At 41.3% G+C, this 22746-nt stretch overlaps 3 long non-coding RNA genes across 3 annotated transcripts in view; 2 read left to right on the top strand and 1 right to left on the bottom strand.

The window, feature by feature from the left end:
* LOC149985245 (uncharacterized) overlaps positions 1-22746 on the bottom strand; it is a 568030-nt gene that overhangs the window by 430563 nt on the left and 114721 nt on the right. The window lies entirely within an intron of this gene.
* LOC149985247 (uncharacterized) overlaps positions 1-22746 on the top strand; it is a 74987-nt gene that overhangs the window by 3259 nt on the left and 48982 nt on the right. The gene's annotated exons all lie outside the window — the stretch shown is intronic.
* LOC149985248 (uncharacterized) lies at positions 224-6078 on the top strand. The gene is made up of 2 exons (XR_016488543.1): positions 224-3820; positions 3961-6078. It is a non-coding gene; the product is annotated as an uncharacterized LOC149985248 (long non-coding RNA).

Genomic DNA, 22746 nt, shown 5'->3' on the forward strand with positions numbered 1-22746 from the left:
CGCGCACCAGCGACTCCTGTGGCGGGCCGGGCGCAGTGCACGCTAACAAAGGTTGCCAGGTGCACGGTGTTTCCTCCGACACATTGGTGCAGCTGGCCCCCGGGTTGGATAGGCGCTGTGTTAAGAAGCAGTGTGGCTTGGTTGGGTTGTGTATCGGAGGACACATGACTTTCAACCTTCGTCTCTCCCGAGCCCGTACGGGAGTTGTAGCGATGAAACAAGATAGTAGCTACTAAGCAATTGGATACCACGAAATTGGGGAGAAAATGGGGTAAATTTTTTTTTTTTTTTTTAAATCACTGAAGTTTCAAAAACTGTTTGAATCATGTCTGTGAGTATAACAGAAGTTATGTAGCAGGCAAAACCCCGAGGATTAACCGTTCAGAATTATTTATTTTTTTAGGTCTCTGTCTGTTCAGTGAGTTCTCAATGGGAAACTATATTTCTTAGGCACTTGTTTTCAGTTCATACCGCTTCCACTGGATGTCACCAGTCTTTGGAATTTGGTTGAGGTTATTCCTTTGTGCAATGAAGAAGTACGGCCATCTAGGAACTGGGTAACACTGTTGAGAGTGCGCAAGATTTGAAAAGTAGCGTTGGTTTGTTGTCTTCCTGTATTGAACACAGATAGACCCGTCTCCAATTTGATCGATTATTAACGTTTAAAAATACCTAAAGTTGTATTACAAAAGTATTTTGAAATGTTTTGGCAAAGTTTACAGGCTACTTTTGAGATATTTTGTAGTGACGTTGCTCAAATTGGAAGCTGTTTTTTTCTGGATCAAACGCGCCAAATAAATTAACATTTTGGATATATATGGACGGAATTAATCGAACAAAAGGACCAATTGTGATGTTTATGGGACATATTGGTGTGCCAACAAAAGAAGCTCGTCAAAGGTAAGGCATGTTTAATATTTTATTTCTGCGTTTTGTGTAGCGCCTGCAGGGTTGAAATATGCTACTCTCATTGTTTACTGTTGTGCTATCATCAGATAGCTTCTTATGCTTTCTTCAAAAAGCCTTTTAAAAATATGACATGTTGGCTGGATTCACAACGAGTGTAGCTTTAATTTAGTATCTTACATGTGTGATATAATGAAAGTTAGATTTTTATATAATTTTATTTGAATTTGCCGCGCTGCATTTTCCCTGGCTTTTGGCCAAGTGGGACAAAAGCGTCCCCTATACCTTAAGAAGTTAAAGTCCCCGGCACTAAGAGCGCTGCTTCTGGATGAGCATTTTCTTTTTTACTTATGGCCTTATACAGCTCGTTGAGTGTGGTCTTAGTGCCAGCATCGGTTTGGGCTGGTAAATTGATGGCTATGAAAATATATAGATATCTCTCTTGGTAGATAGTGTGGTCTGAAGCTTATCATGAGGACACCAATTAGAAGAAGAGACTTGCTTGGGCCAAGATACACGAGAAATGGACATTAGACCAGTGGAAATTGGTCCTTTGGTCTGATGATTCCAAATGTTACATTTTTGGTTCCAACCTCCATGTCTTTGAGACGCAGAGTAGGTGAACGGATGATCTCAGCATTTGTGGTTCCCACCTTGGGGGTACTTTGCTGGTGACACTGTCTGTGATTTATTTAGGCACACTTAACCAGGATGGCTTCCACAGCATTCTGCAGCAATATGCCATCCCATCTGGTTTGCGTTTAGTGGGACAATAATTGCTTTTCAATAGGACAATGACCCAACACACCTCCAGGCTTGACCGAGAAGGAGTGTGATTGACCGAGAAGGAGAGTGATGGAATGCTGCATCAGATGACCTAGCCTCCACAATCACCCGACCTCAACCCAATTGAGATGGTTTGGGTTGGACCGCAGAGTGAAAGAAAAGTAGCCAACTACTGCTCATCATATGTGGAAACTCCTTTAAGAATGTTGGAAAAGCATTCCAGGTGAAGCTGGTTGAGAGAATGACAAGAGTGTGCAAATCTGTCACCAACTAAAATGGTGGCTACTTTGAAGAACCTAAAATCTAAAATATATTTAGATTTGTTTCACACGTTTTTTGGTTACTACATGATTCCATGGGCGTTATTTCATCGTTTTCATGTCTTCACTATTATTCTCCATGTAGAAAATAGTAAAAATAAAGAAAACTCATTGAATGGGTAGGTGTGTTCAAACTTTTGACTTGTACTGTACATTTGAAAACATTAACATGTAGTGTACATGTGTGTGTGTATATCAGTTACACATATACAGTGAATTCTGAAAGTATTCAGACCTCTTGAATACTTTCAGAATTTCCACATTTTGTTACTTTACAGCCATATTCTAAAATTGATTCAGTTGTTTTTCCCCCTCATCAATCAAACCCCATAATGACAAAGCAAAAACAGGTTTTTAGAAAGTTTTGCAAATGTCAAATAACAAAATAATGGAAATATCACATTTACATAAGTATTCCCACCTTTCCTCTGTACTTTGTTGAAGCAATTTTGGCAGAAACTACAGCCTCAAGTCTTCTTGGGTGTGACGCTACAAGCTAGTAGGCACACCTGTATTTGGGGAGTTTCTCCCATTCTTCTCGGCAGATCCTCTCAAGCTCTGTCAGGTTGGATGCGGAGAGTTGTTGCACAGCTATTTTCAGGTCTCTCCAGAGATGTTCGATCAGGTTCAAGTGTGGGCTCTGGCTGGCCCACTCAATGACATTCAGAGACTTTTCCCGAAGCCACCCATGCGTTGTCTTGACTGTGTGCTTAAGGACGTTGTCCTTTTGGAAGGTGAACCTTCACCCCAGTCTAAGGTCCTGAGTACAGGTTTTCATCAAGGATCTCTCTGTACTTTGGTCCGTTCATCTTTCCCTTGATCCTGACTCATCTCCCAGTCCCTTCAGCTGAAAAACATCCCCACAGCATGATGCTGCCACCAACATGCTTAACCGTAGAGATGGTGCCAGGTTTCCTCCAGATGTGACGCTTGGCATTCAGGCCGAAGAGTTCAATCTTGGTTTCATCAGATGAGAGAATCTTGTTTTTCATGGTCTGAAAGTCCTTACATTTTTTCAACTTGAAATTTTATGACTTTTCCTAGAGTGACCACAACATTATAAAATAAATTGAGATTGTTTGCTACGGATGTAACTAAAAACCAAAACATTGTGCATGTGCAGCATCTCCACTCCACGACCCCACACATGACTCAAGTTCACAGACAAAATAAACAAAATTTCAGTCAAAACAAACAACATTTCAGACTAAATAAACATTTCTTGAAAGTATTGTTTAACAATGGTTAATGCTGTCAGAGTCTATACAGGTGCTGCAAATGACAGTCCCCCCAGTTCTCTCTTTGCTGAAGCCATGAGTGTACGTTTAAGTCCCCAACAGGTCGTAGATCTGATTTTTTCAGATGTCCAGAAGGAACAAGAGAAGAATGATTTAGAAGAGAAGGAGGTATCTGAAGAAGAAGATGGGGAAGAATACAACCCAGAGCATGATGCATCATCTTCAGATGAAGAAGAAATCCCCCAAGCTGAAAGATATTTTTGTTGTTGTCAAAGAACAGCAAAATAACATGGTCCTTGTCACCATATAACAACCAGGGCATGATGGCAAAACAAAATGTCATAAGGATGACCCCAGGGCCCACAAGACATCCAGTTGCCCACGCCCAGGACATTGCCTCAACATTCTACATGTTCATCACACCAGCCCTCGAGTCAAGACCTGCAAGATGTGTGAGAGACAAACTGGCGGTCATAAGAGAGGTCTGGGAGAAGTGGGCGGAGCGTCTGCCATACCGCAACAACCCTGGGCCTGAAGTAACAGTGGATGAGCAATTGGTTCAATTCAGAGGTACATTTTAGTTTCATATCTGTAATGTAAGTGACTTTCCCTGTTATTTTTATTATGTATTTCTGTAATATCATTGATTCATGTGATTGTTTTCTGTGACACAAATACTAATTACTGATAGTAATCTCTTTTGTCAAAAGGTCACTGTCCTTTCCTGGCAGTAAATGCCCAGCAAGCCAGCAAAGTATGGCGTCAAGATAGGAGTGGCCTATAACACACAAACCTGCTATGCTTGGAAGATGCAAGTCTACACAGGGAGGCTGACCAGTGGAGACCCGGAGAAGAACCAGGGGATGTGGGTTGTGCTTGATGTGACAGATGGACTGAGGGGGCACAATGTAACATGTGACAATTTCTTCACCTCTTATGAACTCAGCTAGCAGTTCCTGAAGAGGAAGATCACCATGGTTGGCACAGTTAGAAATAACAAACCTGAGCTCCCCACTGCACTCCTCACAAAAAAAGGGGGTGAGAGGCCTTCTGTGGTGGAAGTATTGTAATCAAAATAGAGAATTTTAGATTTCTTCAAAACAATCAAACTTTATTATTTAATTACTGCAGTAATGGAGCTGGTCAGTAATCACCCCTGGAGGTGATCACTAAGAACAGCATTGTATAGCAAACTCTATCCTCCTTCAGTCTACATGACACACAACAGATGTATGGAATGGGTCACAAGGTTAAGATTTGTATGAAATACAGTATACTTATAATTCACAGTAGACAGTATCTGTTGTAAAAAACAGTTCTCATTGTGTAAAGACCAGTGTGTGCCCCCCCAACTCCATGCTAGAGCCATCTCCCCCTGGAACCCCATTACAGAAACATTAACCCATGCTCTGGAATGCGGTATCCCGAAATAAATCGTGAATCTCCTGTCAGTGTTATCTCCCAGAGGCCCACTTTCAGTTCACACAGACACAATAGAGCTATAGGAACCCTCTATTATGTTGCTTAAAACAACATTTTGATACAATAAGAGTATTATGACATAATCTTGTAATTTCCTCCATACTTCTCACTTCTCAAAATGTAGGACAAAACACACATCACGACAAGAGAGATAACACAACACTACATAGAGAGAGACCTAAGACAACAACATATCATGGCAGCAACACATGACAACACAGCATGGTAACAAAAACACATGGTAGCAGGACAAACATGGTACTAACATTATTGGGCACAGACAACAGCACAAAGGGCAAGAAGGTAGAAACAACAATACATCACCCAAAGCAGCCACAACTGTCAGAGTGTCCAAGAGTGTCCATAATATAGATCTACAGAAAATACAGAAATGCCAAAGGTGGAGGTGTGGCTGTTTATATTCAGAACCACATTCCTGTAAACCTTAGAGAGGATATCATGGTAAATACTGTTGAAGTAATATGGGTGCAGATTAATCTCCCTCACCTGAAGTCCATTCTGGTTGGAATCTGCTATAGGAGGACCAAGTGCTAACAGGCAGTAGCTGGATAACATTTGTGAGATGCTTGATCATATATGTGATATCAATAGAGAGGTATACTTAATGGATTATTTTAATATTGACTGGCTTTCACCAGGCTGCCTACTCAAGAGAAAGCATCAAACTGTAACTAGTGCCTGGAACCTGGTTCAGGTTAATAATAAATATGCCAGGGTAGTTACAAACAGTACAGGAAAAAAATAGTGTTTGACCAGATACAATGTTATTTTACAGTAAAAAAATTGACAACAGACTTTCAGCACGCTTATGGGGAAGGTCATTCAACAAGCACAGGACTTACACAAATGACTGATGATTGGTTGAGAGAAATTGATGATACAAATATTGTGGCGGCTGTTTTGTTAGACTTCAGTGTCAGCTTTTGACATTATCGATCATAGCCTGCTGCTGGAAAAAGGTGTTATGGCTTTCCACACCCTGCTATATTGGGGATAACCTGTCTAACAGAACACAGAGCGTGTTCTTTAATGGAAGCCTCTTCAACAAAATCCAGGTATAATCAGGAATTCCCCAGGTCAGCTACCTAGGCCCCTTACTCTTTCAATCTTTACTCTGTGGCCAGTGTGTTTACGTATGTGCATGACTCAACACTATAAACGTCAGCTACCACAGTGACTGAAATGACTGCAACACTTAACAAAGAGCTGCAGTTAGTTTCAGAATGAAATGCATTGTTTTTGGGACAAATCATTCACTAAACCCTGAACCTCAACTAAATCTTGAAATAAATCATGTGGAAATTTAGTAAATTGAGGACACTAAACTGCTTGGAGTAACCCTGGATTATAAACTGTCATGGTCAAAACATATTGATACAACAGTAGCTAGGATGGGGAGAAGTCTGTCTATAATAAAGCGCTGCTTTGCATTCTTAACAGCACTATCAACAAGGCAGGTCCTACAGGCCCTAGTTTTGTCGCACCTGGACTACTGTTCAGTTGTGTGGTCAAGTGCCACAAAGAGGGACTTAGGAAAATTGCAATTGGCTGAGAACAGGGCCCTTGGATGTAGAGACAGAGCTAACATTAATGATATGCATGTCAACCTCTCCTGGTTTAAAATGGAGGCGAGATTGACTTCATTAATTATTGTATTTGTGAGAAGTATTGACATGTTGAATGCACCGAGCTGTCTGTCTAAACTACTGGCACACAGCTCGGACACCCGTGCATACCCCACAAGACATGCCACTAGAAGCCTCTTCACAGTCCCCAAGTCCAGAACAGACTATCGGAGGCGCACAGTACTACATAGAGTCATGACAACATGGAACTCAAACACATCATAACAGACACACTATACACACGTACACATGGATTTTATGTTATAGATATGTGGTAGTAAAGTATAGTAGAGGCCTGTAATGAATGTACTGTAATGTTTCTATGTATAACTGCCTTAAAACTTCTTAGTGATAGGGGCAGCATTTTCACTTTTGGATGAATAGCGTGCCCAGAGTAAACTACCTCCTACTCAGTCCCAGATGCTAATATATGCATATTATTATTAGTATTGAATAGAAAACTGTTTGAATGATGTCTGAGTATAGCAGAATTCATAAGGCAGGCAAAAACCTGAGAAAAAAATCCAAAAAGGAAGTGGGAAATATGAGGTTTGTAGTTTTTGAACTCAGCCCCTATCGAATACACAGTGGGATATGGGTCATTTTGCACTTCCTAAGGCTTCCATTAGATGTCAACTGTCTTTAGAACGTTGTTTCAGGCTGCTCCTGTGAAGGGGGGCCGGATGAGAGCTGTTTGACTAAGGGGTCTGGCATCAGCCTTGTTCTCAGTCACATGCATTACACATGAGAGGTAGCTCTCGTTCCATTGCTTTTCTACAGACAATGGAATTCTCTGGTTGGAACATTGTTGAACATTTATGATAAAACATCCTAAAGATGTATTATACTTAGTTTGACAACGACCTGTAGTATAACTTTTCGTCCGACGTTCGGCTGAACCTGAATGCGAATTTGGATTTGTTTACCAAACGCATTAAACAAAAGAAGCTATTTGGACATAATTGATGGACTTTATGGAACAAATCAAACATTTATTGTCAAACTGGGATTCCTTGGAGTGCATTCTGATGAAGATCATCAAAGGTAAGTGAATACTTATAATGCTTTTTCTGACTAATGTTGACTGCGCAACATGGCGGATATTTCTTTTGGCTGTTTTGGGCTCTGAGCGCCGTACTCAGATTATGATTTTTCCGTAAAGATTTTTGAAATCTGACACAGCGGTTGCATTAACCTGTTGAATCTAGGGGGCACTATTTTCATTTTTGGAAAAATAACGTTCCCAAAGTAAACGGGCTATTTTGTAAGGACAAGATGCTAGAATATGCATATAATTGACAGCTTAGGATAGAAAACACTCTACAGGTTCTAAAACTGTAAAAATATTGTCTGTGAGTATAACAGAACTGATATTGCAGGTGAAAGCGCTGCGTTCCTATGCGTCCCTATTGAGCAGTGAATGAGATATCAACCAGATTCCTTTTTTTATGGCTTCCCTAATGTGTCTAGTGTCACAATACATAGTTTCAGGCTTTTATTTTGAAAAATGAGCCTGAACGTCAACATTGCGTCAGGTGTCAGCTGGAGGCTCTGTGTTTTGTGCGTAAAAGACAAATGCGGCCATTGTTTCGCTCTTTCCTACTAAGAAGCCACCAGTCCTGGTTGATATATTATCGAATAGATATTTGAAAAACACCTTGAGGATTGATTATAAACAATGTTTGCCATGTTTCTGTCCAGATAATGGAGCTAATTTTGAATATTTTTCGGCGTTGTCATGACCGCAATCTCCGGTCATTTTCTCTGCCAAACGTGAAGAACTAACGGAGCTATTTTTGTCTACAAAAATATTTTTTCTGGAAAAAAGGAACATTTGCTATCTAACTGGTAGTCTCGTGAGTGAAAACATCAAAAGCTCATCAAAGGTAAACGATTTAATTTGATTGCTTTTCTGATTTCTGTAACCAGATTGCCTGCTGCTAGCTAAGCATAATGCTATGCTAGGCTATCGATAAACTTACACAAAGGCTTGTCTTGCTTTGGCTGTAAAGCATATTTTCAAAATCTGAGATGACAGGGTGATCAACAAAAGGCTAAGCTGTGTTTGACTATATTTCTCTTGTGATTTCATGAATATGAATATTTTCTAGTAAGAGTTTTTATCCGTTGAGTTATGCTACTTTAGTGTCAGTTGATGACAATTCTCCCGGATCCGGGATGGGTAGATCCAAGATTAAGGAGAGGTTTATCTATATTTCCATCAACAATTATAATGAGTTTTAATGTAAATTCATGTGGCTCTCTGCACAATCACCGCATGTTTTAGATCTACTGAACGTAACGCTCCAATGTAAAATTAGATTTTTGGATATAAATATGAACTTTACCGAAGAAAACATACACATGAACTGTGTAACATGAAGTCCTATGAGTGTCATCTGATGAAGATCATCTAAGGTTAGTGATTCATTTTTATCTCTATTTGTGCTTTTTGTAACTCCTCTCTTTGGCTGGAAAAATGGCTGGGTTTTTCTATGACTTGGTGGTGCACTTGTAACAGGTTGTCGTCTTCCTCTTCTGAGGAGGAGTAGGAAATATCGGACCAATCTGCAGCGTGGTAAGTGTTCGTCATATTTATTTCACAGAACACAGAAAACAAACAAACAAGCGAATAAAGGAAAACCGAAACAGTCCGGTATGGTGAAAACACTGAAACGGAAAATAACCACACACACACAAGAGTGAGAAAATAGGCTACCTAAGTATGGTTTTCAATCAGAGACAACGATTGACAACTGCCTCTGATTGGGAATCATACCAGGCCAAACACATAGAAATATAAACACAAGAACAAAACATAGAATACCCACCCCAACTCACGCCCTGACCAACCTAAAATAGAGACATACAAAAGGAACTAAGGTCAGGACGTGACCTAACATAACTGTTTGTGGAGCTTTCGCTGTAAAACATTTTTGAAATCAGACACTGTGGCTGGATTAACGGGAATGTTGTCTTTAAAATGATGCCTAATACTGTTGATTTGTATTTGGTGCCCTGCAAAATATCCCGTTTACTTTGGGAACGTTATTTTTCCAAAAATGAAAATACTGCCCCCTAGTCACAACAGGTTAATGCTAGATATTCTAATTTATGAGCAAGGTAATTGCACTCAGACTGGGACAAACTTTGACTGACAAATGCAACTGGACGCAGATGTTGATACTTGTCTTCTTCGTACATATGGCTGTTGAGGGTCTGGAAAAGCAAGCACTGGAGCTTTATTGAGGCTTTCCTTCAGTTTCTCAAAGGCCATTTCACATTTCTCATCCCACCTAGATCCTTAACTTCTTGCTCCTACCTGAGACGCAGATGTCTCAACTAGACACCTGGAAATGCAAATGCGCTACGCTAAATGCTAAATGTACTCGTTAAAACTCAAACGTTCATTAAAACACATATGCAGGGTATTGAATTAAAGCTACACTCGTTGTGAATCTAGCCAACAAGTCAGATTTTTAAAATGCTTTTCGCCGAAAGCATGAGAAGCTATTATCTGATAGCATGCAACACCCCGAAATACCTGAAGGCGACAAAAGAATTAGCGTAGCCGGCGCTACACAAATACCAGAAATAAAATATAAAACATTCATTACCTTTGACGAGCTTCTTTGTTGGCACTCCTATATGCCCCATAAACATCACTACTGGGTCTTTTTTTCGATTAAATCGGTCCATATATACCCAAAATATCCATCTATGGAAACTGTGTGTGATTCAGAAAAAAACACAGTTTCAAAACGCAGCGTCATTTTTTAAAATTAAAAAAGTTGACGATAAACTTTCACAAAACACTTCGAAATACTTTTGGAATCCAACTTTAGGTATTAGTAAACGTTAATAATCTATCAAATTGAACACGGGGCGATGTGTATTCAATAGCTCCACGTCTTCAAATCATGTTTGGGAAATCTCTCTTCCAAGACGTCCTGTCGGAGACCGGATGGAATGGAATCTCTCTCCTTTGTTTGACCAAGAACTCTCAGGAAATTGACAAGACTGGCGACATCGTGTGGAAGCTGTAGGAATTGCAATCTTGGCCCCATTTAAACAATACATGCAAGTGGCGCATGGATATTTTTTTCAGTTTTCAGTGACCAGTTTTTCTTGCGCTTTTCGATGAAACACACGCTCTGTTATAGTCACAGCCGTGATTTAACCAGTTTTAGAAACTTCAGAGTGTTTTCTATCCACACATACTAATCATATGCATATACTATATTCCTGGCATGAGTAGCAGGACACTGAAATGTTGCGCGATTTTTAACAGAATGTTCGAAAAAGTAGGGGGTAGACTGAAGAGGTTTTAAGGGTTCAGATTGCTTGAAGTGCTCTTTGACTCTTCTTTCCTTAGACTTTCTTCCTTTCTTGGCCAAGGGAAGGTAACCATGCTGGAGTTTGTTCAAAGGGTAACTCACTTTTGAGTAATCTTTCACAAATCTTTTATAATACCCACAGATTCCGAGAAAATAAAGCAGAGTAGACACAGTGTCTGGTCTCAGCCATGTGGTTACCGCTTTGATCTTTGATGGATCTGTAGCCGCTCCATCCTGGGATACTATGTGTCCCACGTAGTTGACTGCTGTTTGGCAGAATTGACACTTGTCCAAAGACAACTTCAGTCCTTCTTCTTTCAAGCGATCCAACACTTTGAGAAGCCTCTCTTCATGTTCTTCCAGTGTCTTTCCGAAAACTATCAGGATGTCTAAGTACACTAGAACTTCAAGCAGATTCAATGTGTTCCATAACACATTGAAAGGTTCCTGGTTCTCTTGACACACCCTGCGGCATCCTCTCAAACTGAATACAGCCGAGTATATGAAAGCATCTCCTTGTCAGCTTCACTTATCAGAATTTGATAATATCCAGTTCTGAGTTCCAACATGCTGAACCATTTGCTTCCATTCAAACTGGTCAGGGCATCTTCAATTCGTGGAACGGTATATTGATCAGGAACTGTACGTCTGCTGAGCATTCTGTAGTCCACACACATTCGTATGGTTCCGTTCTTCTTCCTCACCACTACAATCGGCGACACACAGTAGCTTCTCAACAGAGAGATAATTTCAGCATCTTTCAGGTTCTTCAGATGTTTCCTTACATCTTCCACATCATCTGGGGACAGCCATCGAGACCACTCCCTAAATGGTGTCATCAGTCACTCTAATGGCGTGTACTCATGGAAGAACCAACGTCAAACTCATGAGTTGAGAAAACGTATTGTCGTTCCATCATCTTGTCAGTTAACCTCCTCTTCCATTCTTCAAATAAAGGTTAGTCACCGAAGTTGAATGAAAAATAAGTCAGCTTCTGAGGTAAGTTGTGCTTAAACCCCTCAGCGGCTGCAGGAACAGGAGCTACATCTACAGGAAACAGGTAAGCAATGGGCATGCCATGTTTTAAGGCAATCTCCCTTGACGATACATTCCTGACTGTAACTGTTATTCTTCTAGACGACACAACCGTAGACATCTGAATTTCAGGTCTCACAAGAGGTTATTCTGGAAACCGGGACGGGAATCTTCTAGACACGGGGATTCTTCAGGCCTATCTACGAAAATGGTCTCTGTAGAAGGTGATGCAGGAAACTTCGGAATCCCGTTGGCTCTTGCTCTTCCACCAGGGGGCAATGTTACATGTTTTGTCTGTGAAAACCATACTGTTCCTCTTTTCTGATCATCAACTTCTGTTGGGATCTATCATCTTCTCATAAGCATCTTTGATAACAGGATTAACTCGTAGTGTGCTCATGAAACCTTCACCTCCTTTCTCTCCACAGAAGTGTTTGTACTCTGGACCAACCAACACAAGTGCTTCTATGGTCTCCGTTACACCTACTACTGATCCTGAAAACTCCAACTTAAATTACAAATAGCCATCATAGGGTTATTGCTCTGAGCTAAGGCCCCACATCTCCAAGTGTTTGATGGGCTTTAATGGCAGATGTGTAAAGTACTTGTTGTAAAAGTATCTGTAGAGTAAGCTAAGCTGAGACCCACTATCTAGTAAAGCTTTAGCATAGATGCCTTCAATCTGTACAGGAACAACAGCACTAGGGCCCACTAAGCAGGTAAGTAGCATGTCTTTTCCTTCTTCACGTTTCTTGTGCACTTGGTGGAACATATCTTCACAGCGACATCAGGCTGCTGCTTTACTGCGTCCCACTGTAGTTTCCCATGGACTGTTTCTGGCTGATGAAACGTTTGTTGATTTCCTCAGATTTTCTTTGCCCTCACAGTCTCATTTGAAGTGTCCATCCTCTACAGATTTATAGCAGAAGATACCAGGTTGGCCTTCATCCTTAGTGAGATCTTGAGATGGATCTGTGTTCTTCCTTCTGACTTTGAATGCAGAATCTGTCTTCTGAGTGAGAGTCTCAGGATTACAGACCTAAAACGAGTCATCTCAGTTTTCAATCCATTCAGTGCTTTCCTCACCAGCTCCATGCCACTGTTGACTTCTGTGGGTGCAGCAAAAACTGGAATGACAGCTGATGACATCAAATCAAATCACAATACAGTCTTGAGTCATATAATCCTCCTCCCTTACCTCGTGATGCAGCTCAGAGAAGGTAGGTGTATCACCTAGCTTGTAGGTCATCCTCATGCGAAGAACAACCATGTCGTGTGGCAGTGCACCTCTTACAACCTGTTCAATGTGTTTGCTATTCATCTCAGGTAGTTGAATTCCACCTTTGCGAAACACATTGTGCAGAAATTTGTTCAATCTAAGCAGATTTGCAGAATGTTTTTTCCCTCATTCTGGAACGTGTTTCTGAACCTTGCCATCAGATCAGATGCACTTTCAATGGTTCGGAATGCAGTTGCAAGAGCGTTCATGTAATCAGTAGCAGTAGCTGTGGGATTTCCAACCTTCAAAAACCTCACAATGTCAGCAGCAGAACCTTTTAGACTTTCAACTATTCTTTGCGTCTTCACAATATCACTGCATTGCCATTCATCCAGCAGATGAGTGGTCTACTCAGCCTAAGCATCATACTCCTCTTCTTCACTGGGAGTAGGCTTCACACCAGAGAACATGCGTAGCGTCTAAGTAGGCGCACGGTGACATTGCTCCACCAATGACCTAATGGCACTAACCAACGCAGTGTTTAGATCAACAGAACGGGAGGGATTTATCAGACCTGTAACATCTGCAACAGTCTTTCCTTCATGATGACAACAGCTTAGACTGAAAATCTTCACCATCTGCAGGAGATGCAGGTGATGCAACAATGACATGCATTGGCCAGGGACCAGCCTCTCCAGGTAACCCGACAACATCTGGTACTACCATCTTTTTTTATTTACATTTTTTTTATCCCTTTTTCGCCCCAATTTCGTGGTATCCAATTGGTAGTTACAGTTTTGTCCCATCGCTGCAACTCCCGTACAGACTCAGGAGAGGCGAAGGTCAAGAGCCATGCGTCCTCCGAAACACAACCCAGCCAAGGCACACTGCTTCTTGACACAACGCCCGCCTAACCCGGAAGCCAGCCACACCAATGTGTCAGAGGAAACACCGCACACCTGGCGACCTTGTCAGCGTGTATTTTGCACCTGGCTGGGGTAGAGTGTGGGAAAACAATGCATTTTTTACAATGTACTGAAATAATGTATCAAAATAATGTATTGTAAAAACATTGTGCCGGTTCCTGCAAGTCATTGTGTAGTTTCACACACTGCAAAGGGTAAAGAGTGCCAGAAAATTGGGAGACAGGCAGGAAGACAAACAGTTTCTTGGTGCTACGTTCAAACAGCAGGCCCAAGGAGGAGGAAGGCAGAGTGAAAGCACACAGCAAACCTTTTTGTTTCATTTTTACTTATTTCCACCACACCCATAGTTTTCCACTCTTTTATTACCCTCGGGTCCAGTGGTCCTGAACACCACATATGTAATATAAATGTGTAGGGGGGTGTGCAGTGTGCACTCAAAGAAAATGTGTTATTTTACATGAAAATGAGCCAAGGCTAGTGAGTCTCAGGTTGAAAAAATAATTAATTGTTTCGTTTTTCTTTTAGTAAACATTGAAAATTGGTCCCATAGACTCAAACACCACACAATGGTTAACAGGGTCAACATTTAGATTATGGCTTAATAACCTGGCATTGAGACCTGATCCCTCACCAAGGTATTCATCCTGGGTCATCAGAAATGGAACAAATGCTCTGTGCATTCAAACAAATGGGGGAGCCAGGAAAGCTGAGTTGAGTGGTCGTTTCTATCTACACTATAGGTGCCTGTTAATCTGTGCAGCCATCTCACCGCTCTGAAAAGCTGCAGGCACAAGCTGTTCTCAAGGCTGATGAGCAGCAGGGAAGCATATCTGTGTCAAGCAGTGTTGACTGTGCAGGGGACACACAGGGGACACACTTGAACAACCTCACAAAGGCTACGCTAATGTTTCAGCAAAGTAAATGAGCCAAAACAGGAGAAAAACATGTAATAAAAACCCCACACTTATTGGCACGGAGAGTCAATGAAATAGTAATGGTGGCTGTTAATTCCGTACACAGTTATTCTGCCGCCACTGGGGCCTTGGGTTGGTTCTGTCAGCCTAACAGACTATGACAAGATCCCGTGGTTTGTAGATGTTTCTCACTTCCAGCCCAGGAGCATCAGAAAGACCTGTGTTCTCATCTTGGCCTGGCTTCAGGTCCTCACTCTATCTCCTACCCATCTCTCTCCAGCCAGACAGATAAGTAAAGTCAGGGAGATGCCAAAGAAAAAGGTTATTGCTGTCATGAATCCTTGGGACATCCCTACCCTAAACCCTAACCCAAACCTTAACCCCTACCCTTACCTTAACCTTAACCATGGCCATGACCCTTACCTAACCTTAACCTTAACCCCTTACCTTAACCATTTAAATGTCCACTTCAATGCGGTAGGGACGTACCCAAGATCCCAGATAGCAAGGAAACCCTGTGCTGTCTCAGACAACCATGAAGGCTACTGGGAGTGCAAACGCCTCTCTCTCTCCTCTCCCATGGATCAGACTGTTATTCTACTGGAAGACAGGTTGGCAATGGATCATGCTACAAAGTTAAGCCATCATTTACACTGAACACTGTTGAGGATTTGCAACGCCAAGGGCCTGAGGGACAAAGCACAGAGCACAAATCAGTGGAAATGAATCATTCTTAATTATGTAATTGAATGTATCATACTGCCTGTCTCAACTATGACTAACACACCTAATGCATTTTTCCCTTTCCTGGAACCACTGTCATTATGTGTCACAGTGGACATGGAGGGCTGCATTAGCCCACATGCTAACCTGCCAAATGGGTCCAAAGTGAAAGAGACTTTCCATGGTGGGCTACAGACTAGTGGTTTAGCTTTATATAGTCTCTCTACCCCCCAACCCGTTTCTTCTGGAGACCATGAACTTCTCTTTTATAAATGTATTATTTAAAAATAAACTGATATTTTTAACAAACTATGTGGTACAGCGACAGCCAAAAGGAACAAAATGTTTGTTTATTCTTTAGATGCTGGTGCGAGTTATTTTGCTTATGTTACACAAACACATCTGTTTTGAAGAGAACATCTCAGATGAAAGCACAATGGAATTAGGATGAAGACATTGACGTCAATCAGAAGGAAATATATATTTATTCCACAACGGAGCACAGATACATATTTGATTGATCACTAACGATGGAACTAATCAACATTAGTGGGGTGTTAATTATGAGTTCATGTTTAGACAGAATGAAGTAGAGCACAGATCAGGTAATTAATTTAACCTGTTTTGAAGGACCACATGTTTCCTTGCTAAAACCTATTTGACAATTAATTTCAATGCAATAGTTATGGCATTTCAATTTCAATGATATCAGTGCTGTGTCCTGAAATGTTGGATAATAAGTAAAGTTTTGTGGAGTTTATCTTTTCCTCCTCAAATTAACTTTGCCAAATAAATGTGGTTCTCCTACTCACTTCAGTACTAATGGAAAGCATGAGTAAATCAATAAGGAAATAAAGTATTTAAGATAATCCAATCCTAGGCATCACAACGAGCCTGCGTATTCTTTCAAAGGCAGCAAAGCCTGCGACAAACGGAGGCATTTCTTTGTGGTGCTCCGTGAGGTTCGGAAATATGCCTTTTATCCATAAAGCATATGTGTATACACCAAGTTGGCAGGGTGCTATTGAAAAGCAGAATAAGGAAGCACTGTACCTAACACTCATGTTGAGAATGCATAATTTCGAACAACTTTTAAAACATGAGCTAATAAAACAAACCCCAAACTCACTGACAGTTCAAACTAAAACAATCCCACACAAAACCCCAAAGGAAATGTCGAATTAAATAACCCCCCTAATTAACCAAAATTAAACCAGCTGAAACACAAAACAGACATAACCAAAAGAAAAGGAAAAAGGATCGGTGGCAGCTAGTAGACCGGCGACGACGACCTGCCGAGCGCCGCACGAACAGGGAGAGGAGCCACCTTCGGTGGAAGGCGTGACAGACACTTCATATTGAAGTATAGCAGTCATCACACTGTATGAGATGTAAATTAAATGTATTTTGATAATTGTAACCAAAATCACAGCCAAAGTTATTCCAAACCAATTGTTAAATATGCCCATCTACAGTAGTGTTTAAAAAGACATTTGAAATAACATTAGCAATTTAAGGGGGAGTCTGTCTGGCTGTGGGCGACAGGGCCTCGTGTGGTAGTTTTGGCTGAAGGATATTAATGAGGTATATGGCCCAAAATTCTACTGACATCTGATTGCCCATTTTAATTATGTCAGAGGACACAGTGTGACAGTGACACATTCATCTGACACTTGAGGTGATGCATACAGTAGAGACATGGGAAAGAGGAGAAGAGGACGGTGACCTATACTTCTCTTCTTCATCTGACCCTGTATGTTCCATTGCCCCCATCCCTCACGTGCTTGCCGTTTATCATAGAGCAGAGGGTTAACAATTGGACTTAATTAGCCTCTTTCAATTCTAGTGGTCGTTAAAACCTTTTGTGTTTTTCATGATCCAAAAACTGTGCTATACTTCAATGATGTGTTGTGCCAGCTATCAGGTTTTTGGTCTCTCTGTCTTATTAGCAAGCCAGTCAAGTTCACTGTGTCTAAAAGCTACATAGAGCAGGTTATTCCATAATAAACTAATAGGAGAGCACAACATTATGTAGAGGTTCTATTTTTGCTTGAATGCATATATTTAATTCTAAAACTGTTGTGGTTTGTGATAAAAGGTGTGCATTATGTAGTTAGACTCCTCTTTTAACATGATGCACTTAAAATTCAGGGGGAAGTGCTTTATGAATGCACATATTTGTTTCTGAGGGAGTGAACCAGCTCTGAATACATGAATAGCAAAACACAAGCCCCAGGTCAGGGCCTGATGACAGGGCTTCTCAAGGAGGGGGCGTTGGGTTGGAAGGGCAGGAGAGAAAAGGAGAGGAGAAAGATGAGGTGCTGAACTGCAACTGTGATGGGTCAGGGTTGGCTGTGTGAGGGGGATGCACCCAAAGATCCTGGCACACGGTCAGATCTAAGCCTGTTTGATATCTCCCCAGAGTCCCAACCATTAGGCCTCCTCCACCTTCTCTCTCCATCCCTTCCTCCCATGGATAAATAAATGAGAGGAGGCCCATTTTTCCTCCACTAGCTTTATGAGCTACAGCCCAACAGGCCACATTAAAAGCAGAGATGTCTGAGGTGGAAAATTATGGGGAAAGATCAAAGTGCTGAATGTAGGGGACTTGAAATACAGTGCATAGGCCCAAAGGCAAGGATCATTCATTTTCTAGGTATCAATAGCAATGAAACCTTATGATGAAGTGGTAGATGACAGATACTTTGTAAATGCTTTTTTTGTGTGTTTGTGTGTGTGTGGGGGGGAGCTGTTAATAACATACATGGTGTACATGTAAATATCTAAAGGAAATGTGGTTGAAAGGACAACCTTGACAAAGAACATCCAACACCAGATAGGCCTTTTGCCACTACCAGTGTGGCAGTCAGCCATTAGTGCTAGGTACAGACCCCATGCTAGACCCATGGCCCCTACAATCACAGTCCTGCAAAGCTGTGTTTGTTTAAGATTAACTTCAACCCAGGCCCATCTGAGCACCTCCATCAACTAGCCTCAACTGTTCCTGAAGGCTCACATGTGAATGGACAAACTTCATGCTGAGAACACCCCCAACACTCCCTCTTTTTCCATCATTGAAATATGTTGTTCGGGTGTTTGATCGTATCGGATTACAGGGGTGGCATAAGCTCTCCTCGCTGCGCAAAGGCCTGTCAACTGAGCCACCGACAGCATATTTTTGTTTGGCGCTGCGGTGGAACCCAATCTGATACAGCTAACAGCAGCATCAAACCATGTCTATTAGCAACGTGTTGTGCACTACTGATTGGAAAACCGTGCAAATACAGCCAACCACTACAATGGTAATTCATACAGATTGTCATTATCAGTTTGTCAATTTGGTAAATGTGCAATAGTGCAGCCGTAATGTTAATAACAAAATATTACAGAAGACACCTTTCTTAAATACTACATTATGAATCGTAGCACATTAAATTGAAGTTTGTTCGAGGAATTCAGAACAATTTCCTGGAACCCAGAAGTTTTTCTGTGGAAGTCCCGTGTGAATGGGTGTCAGTTTCCAGCGTAGGCAGGCAGATATCATGCTGATTCTTCTTGAGAGAGTCAGCTCTGATTGACACTTCACATGCACCTGATGAATCACAGCTCTGCATACCTTAGGAGTTTTATTGTGAGGAATATGTCTACCCATAATGCTCTGGGTTTCTTTAACCACCTGATAACAGAGAGTACGAACTTATCATTCAGTGCCACAATTCAATACCTTTTGCTTTTCGATGTTTGTTCAGGTTTGTTTGAAATAGTGATAACCTGTATGGCTGAATGTCTATATTTCCCTTTGTAAAAAGTTAGTCATGGCATTTAACTATAGATGGTACAGCTTTTGAATAAAAAGTATTTTTTTCCTCTCTTATTTTTGTCAAATATCTACAGTATGTCTGAAAAGTATCTGCTCTACAGTCTGTTTAAGTATGTGTATGTATTGACATGCCAATTTCAAACTTCTTTGTGGCACAAATCTATGATTCTACCACATGCCTCTATACTGACAAACTTATTTGAAAAATAAGAAATATGTTATGTTATCGGGGGGGGGGGGGGGGTTAGTTTCTTGGGTCAGTGTGTTGTGTGTGTGTTGTGTGTTGTGTGTGTGTCTGTAGCAGTTCTCCACTGTGCCTCTTTACCATCTCCCTCCTTTGCCTGACAGCCCTTCCCACCCCACAGAGCTTCCATTCAAAACATCTGTTCAATTGCCCATCTGCCAATACTATTTAATGTCTGATAAAGTGAGCCCCCTTCTTTGTCCCTTCTTGTCGCTGTTAAACAATCTAGTTTCTTATCAATCACATTTTGCCCTCAGTTTTACAGATGTGCCTTGACTATGGTCAAGTTTGGATGTCCTGCTGTCTCCCGGCTGGCTGGTTGATGGGCAGGTCATACCTTTGGCCCCTGTCAATGCCTATGTCATTCAAGTCTGTGCCCTACAGAGTTCAGTAACTCCAAGTCTCCCCTTCATTTAGCAAATTGCATAAGGACATGTAAAGGTGTAGCAGGCATCATGTTCTAAATCTGCACTAGAGAGTTCTGTTCTAAATCTGCACTAGAGAGTAAATTGAATGCTCTTGAACCCCAGGTTTTATTAAACACTTTGGATTTAAATGAATTAATTAATGATTTCACAAAGTTTTAAAGTGTATATGTTCCTTGCTTAGTGCATTCAGTGCATTCGGAAAGTATTCAGACCCCTTGACTTTTTCCACAATTTGTTAATTATAGCCTTGTTCTAAAAAAAGAAAGCCATGTATAAAAAATATTGAACTGAAATATCACATTTACATAAGTATTCAGACCCTTTACTAAGTACTTTGTTGAAGCACCTTTGGCAGCGATTACCACCACGAGTCTTCTTGGGTATGATTCTACAAGCTTGGCTCACCTCTATTTGGGGAGTTTCTCCCATTCTTCTCTGCAGATCCTTTCAAGCTCTGTCAGGTTGGATGGGGAGCATCGCTGCATGGCTATTTTCAGGTCTCTCCAGAGATGTTCGATCGGGTTCAAGTCCGGGCTCTGGTTGGGCCACTCAAGGACATTCAGATACTTGTCCCGAAGCCACACCTGTGTTGTCTTGGCTGTCTGCTTAGGGTTGTTGTCCTGTTGGAAGTTGAACCTTCTCCCCAGTCTGAAGTCCTTAGCGCTCTGGATCAGGTTTTCATCAAGGATCTCTCTGTTCTTTGCTATTTAAGAATGAAGGAGGTCACTGTGTTCTCAGAGACCTTTAATACTGCAGTCATTTTTTGGTACCCTTCCCCAGATCTGTGCCTGGACAAAATCCTGTCTCAGAGCTCTACGGACATTTCCTTGGTTTTTGCTCTAACACACACTGTCAACTGTGGGACCTTATTTAGACTGGTGTGTGCCTTTCTAAATCATGTCCAATCAACTGGATTTACTACAGGTGGACTCCAATCAAGTTTTAGAAACATCTCAAGGGTGATCAACGGGAACACGATACACCTGAGCTCAATTTTGAGTCACATAGCAAAGGGTCTGAATACGTATGTAAATGAAGTATTTCTGTTTTTTATTTTCAAAAAAGTTGCTAAATTTATAAAAAAAAACATTTTCGCTTTGTCATTATGGGGTATGTACTGTGAGTAGATTGATTATTTTATTTAATACATTTTAGAATAAGGCTGTAATGTAACAAAATGTGGAAAACGTCAAGGGGTCTAAATACATTTCGAATGCACTGTATCTGGAATTAATAGTAGTTTGTCCCAAATTGTAGGTAAATTACTTTTTTGAGAAATTTAAGTCTGACACGTAGTCAGGCAAATATTTGAACACATTTTTGAAAAACATGCTTCAACACCTGTCTGGAAACATGATCTGAGACAACATTCAGTACAGTTTGTGTGTTTGTAAATAGTTATGTCTGTTTGTCTGTCTGTAGGTGTGTGTGTGTGAGGGAGGGGGGGGGGGGGGGCTGGGGCTGGGGCTGTAGACTGTAGACTGGAAGAGCCGGGTCTGGACCTATCTACCATACACTAGAAACACTCGCCATAGCCTGCCATCACAGAGCAGATACTGAGCTCCCTACCCTAGAGTGACCTTGGCCTCATCCATCATTCATTAGACAGTCTGACAGAATGTCAGGGGAAGGAGGGCAAGCCATTCTCTCAATAATTAATCAGCTCCAATCAGGGCACTTTTTGTCACTGTCCCAACAGTGCTGTTGCTCTGTCCCCACCTAACCCTTGCATGCCACACACTTGTATGTTTTTCACTAAGTGATGTTTCTCTGTAAGGGTATTAAAGTGAAGACACCAGAAATAGCACAGTGAAACAAGCTGTGTGTGTGTGTCACAGGAGGTAGTGGCACCTTAATTGGAGAGGACGGGCTCATAGTAACGGCTGGAGCAGAATAGGTGGAATGGTATCAAATATATCAAACACGTGGTTTGATGCCTTCCATTTGATCCATTCCAGGCATTATTATATTCCATCCTCCCCTCAGCAGCCTCCACTAGTGTGGGTGTGTGCATGTGTGTGTGTGTGCATGTGTGTGAAACACAACTCAGTTCTCTTTGTATTTACACTGCCCTTGCCTTTGAAGGAGGACTAAACTCTGTCAGTTCACTTCAACTATTTTGTGGACCAAGTCCTCTTTGCGTTCACATTGCTATATTTAGAAAGGAACCAATATCTTTTTCTAGCATATACGCTGGGTTTGTGCAAGACAAGCCATTCAATCACAATGTGGTATTGGACAGCTAGATATACTGTGCCTACTAACATTTTGTAAGGTAATAGATTGCATTTAATTAAAATATGGGACATACTGTTACGGTTTTCTTCGGGTGAAAGAGAGTCAGACCAAAATGCAGCGTGGTAATTTAGATTCATCTTTAATAATGATGAAAAACAAACAATACAAAAACAAGAACCGTAACACGAAAACCTAACAGCCTATACTGGTGCAAAACAGAGACAGGAACAATCACCCACGAAACACTCAAAGAATATGGCTGCCTAAATATGGTTCCCAATCAGAGACAACGATAAACACCTGCCTCTGATTGAGAACCACTCCAGACAGCCATAGACTTTGCTAGAGAACCCCACTAAACCACAATCCCAATACCTGCGAAAACCCCAAGACAAAACACACCACAAATAAACCCATGTCACACCCTGGCCTGACCAAAATAATAAAGAAAACACAACATATAAAGACCAGGGCGTGACACATA

Source organism: Oncorhynchus mykiss, chromosome 2 (assembly GCF_057628025.1).
Source record: "Oncorhynchus mykiss isolate SJ-2025 chromosome 2, ASM5762802v1, whole genome shotgun sequence".
In the NCBI taxonomy this organism is placed as follows: Eukaryota; Metazoa; Chordata; class Actinopteri; order Salmoniformes; family Salmonidae; genus Oncorhynchus; species Oncorhynchus mykiss.